Genomic DNA, 3216 nt, shown 5'->3' with positions numbered 1-3216 from the left:
GGTCCAACACACTAATTTTACTGATGAAGAAACTGAGGCACAATGAGATTAATTAACTTGCCTAGACATATAGATATTAAGTACTTGAGAGAAGAGTTAAACCCAGATCTTTATTTCAATGCCAGTGCTCATCAACTATGCCAAACCTTCTCTGATCTGTTCCTTTCTCACCCCTCATACAATTACCACCTCATTTCAAGCCCTCATCACCTGTCTCCTAGACTGCTATAATAACCCTCTCTTTGGTTTCCTTGCCTGAGGTCCCCAATATGTTGTTCATACAACAAAGGAATTTTCCATAAGCACGCATCTAATAATGTCATTCCCGTACTCAGTAATCTCAAATGTCTCCCTATTGTCTCTAGGATAAAATAAAAAATTCCTCTATTTGCCCTTCCAAAGCCTTCATAATCTGATCCCCAAATATCTTTTCATTCTCATTACACATTAATCACTTCCCTGCAATCTGGAATCCAGCGTAGTACCATTCTCTCACATCTCATGATGTCTCCTGCATCCTTGCCTTAGGACTAGCCATCCATCATGCTTAGAATGCACACCCTCTTCAGCTCCACCTCACAGAATTGAATTCTCTCTTCTGTCAAGACTAAGTTAAAGCAATAAGTCCCCCATGCAGCCTTTTCTGAAGTTCCTAGAGCTAGTGTCCCCTAACTTTTAAAAAAAATTGGCTCCTTTGTTTTTACTTTTATAAAATCTGATAAAATATATTACATCTTAAAATCTATTAAATATTTTATGTTGATGAATATACATGTAAAAGTTGTCAGTTGTATAAAATGTTACATATATCTTATGTTCATATGGCATTTGCGTTTATTTATATTTGTATCCCTATGTGAATACAAATGAGAGTAGAGGGAATTTTATTTTTCTCTTTTCCATTCCCCTTTACTCCATAAAGTTTCAAGTCATATATACACACACAAAGGGCAGAAGGATGCAGAGTGTGTGTGTGTGTGTGTGTGTGTGTGTGTGTGTGTGTGTGTGTGTATACACACATGTGCATGGGCCATTGGGGGCATAAGTTTAGAGGACAAGAGGGAAGAGGACCCACTACCCACCCCTTACTCAGCCAGTAGGGAGGGGGCACAGCCCCAAACTTGGGACTTCTAGGTAGAGGTGAGAAAGGGTCCAATGGACACTGACAGACCTTTGCGGGGGCTTGGGGGGGAGGGTGATTCTACCCCCAGAACTTATCCTAAGGGACTTTGTACTTATTGGGGGTTAGAAGGGAGAAAAAAAATCAAGAGACCAGGGAACAACAGAAAGAAAAAAAGTCAGTAAATTCACTATGGGAGGGCGAGATTAAGAAAGGGGGCAGGAGAATAGTAAAAGCAGTAAAGGGGCCTCCCCCTAAGGCTTCCTAAGCTTGAAGGGGCAAGTTCATCTCTATTTAATATTAAACTGGGGGAAAGGGAGTTATTGCAAGGAGTGATTCCTCTGCCCCTCACAGCCTGTACCTAGAGTGTAGAGGAAGAGAAAGCTTGTCATATAGGAAGGGGAACATCAGAAGCTGGGATGATGAGGTAGTTGTGGTCAGTTTTCTAGTTTAGGAGAACTTCTTTCCTTTTCTAGACGAACTGAGACTCATATCACCAAAAGAGGCTCGAAGAGGATCTTTATCCCACTCTCACACTAAAATATTAGGAACCAGTGGGTTTCCTCCAAATGCCAGAGGAATGACTGAGGGACTTCATCCCTTACCTGTGATCTCTTTCTCACCAACACTTATGAGAGGACCTGGGTGGGTGGGTGGGTGGGAGGGGTCCTCACCAGTAATAGCATTGTGACTGTCAGGAGGGGGAATGCTCAGGGCCCTGTATAGCTAGCCGAGGGGGTCTCTCTGCCTTTCTACCCCCACCCGCCCCAGCAGCCTCATGCCAAAGAAATCCCAGGGGGCGCTGTGGCCAGTATCTGGATGTCTCTCTCCTCCACTCATTGTCAAACGTTTCGGTATCACTCTCATCCAAATTGATGTAGTCCTACCGTTCTTCCTGGTCCCCAGTTCTGTTTGGGAACGCTGGAGGATGTGTGCCCTGTCTCAGATATTATCCCCAGTGGACATCTTCTCTAGCTTGTTGTCAGAGTCCCTCACTATTCCTCTTGTCTCCTGGATCCTACCTGGTGCTGAACAAATCTCAGATGTTTCTTGGTAGATTCTGAGAATGCCATCACCCAGGTTGAAGTAAGAGATGACAGTGGAGGATGAAAAGGTCTTACAGTTGGCTCCAGTTGTCATGTGCTCCACATTCTCAATCATATCATCCATCATCCCAAACATGTCCATGAAGCCACCTGTCTGCATCCTTCAACTAGCAAGCAGGTCGAGCCACTGGTATACTCCCATCTGTGATGCTAAGGAAAGGGCTGTAGCAAAAGCCCCCTGACATGTTGCTCATATGTCATCGGTCAATGGCAAAAGGGTCCCAGCTTGGTGTTAAAAAATGGGATGAAGTGCAACGGTTTGTGAGGGGGAGGAAAGACTCACATGAGGAAGATGGGATCCTCAGGCTCTCCGTCCCTCATGAACCAGGACATCCTGCTTTCAGCTTCCCAGAGCTCTGAACATGCCCCAACCCAGGGCGCTGAGAGGCCCAAAACTCAGGTGCCCATCTGGCCGGGCCTGATCCTGTGAGTGGCACAGGACGGCAAAGTCCTGGCCCAGGCGAGTAGGGTATTTTTTTTTATAATTTCAAGTACTGATACATAGTAGGGGATAATAAATGATTATTTACTGATTGATTGATTCATCTGTGAAATAATTATGATATCCATCTCTCTCAGGCATGTTATGGGCCAAGTATTTTGGAAAAAAATTCCAGAGCCTTGTAGGAAGGCCGGTTATTTTAAGTTTTGTAGATGTACATATTGTTTAAATGAAGAATTTGTTTTATTCATAAACAAACTTGTGGAAATCCTGGATCATAAGATACTTGCAGATTACACTCTTGCTTTTCTTTGTATCCCCAGAATATATCTGGAATGCAGATTTTCTTTTTTCCCTAGTTTTTCCCAAGAAAGTACATACCTTTAATTTGCCATTGCTTTACCATGTGTTTTAAGCATTGCAAATCCTTAGAAAATATAGCTAATTTACTCTACAAGTAATAATTTTCAAGTTAATCTTATAAAAGACCATTTCCTTGTTTCAGGCTTCAACAAGCTCTAGGATGCCATATGTTGCAATGATGGCCT

The 3216-nt window shown here is 43.0% G+C and overlaps 1 pseudogene; it reads right to left on the bottom strand.

Moving 5' to 3' along the window:
- Positions 1 to 1790: 1790 nt before the first annotated feature.
- On the bottom strand, positions 1791 to 2559 carry LOC122752640 (annotated as a pseudogene).
- Between the last annotated feature and the right edge of the window lie 657 nt (positions 2560 to 3216).

This window comes from Dromiciops gliroides, chromosome 4 (genome assembly GCF_019393635.1).
Source record: "Dromiciops gliroides isolate mDroGli1 chromosome 4, mDroGli1.pri, whole genome shotgun sequence".
Classification (NCBI taxonomy): Eukaryota; Metazoa; Chordata; class Mammalia; order Microbiotheria; family Microbiotheriidae; genus Dromiciops; species Dromiciops gliroides.
Note: the sequence above shows the minus strand (reverse complement) of the source record. Positions and strands in the feature narration are given on the sequence as shown.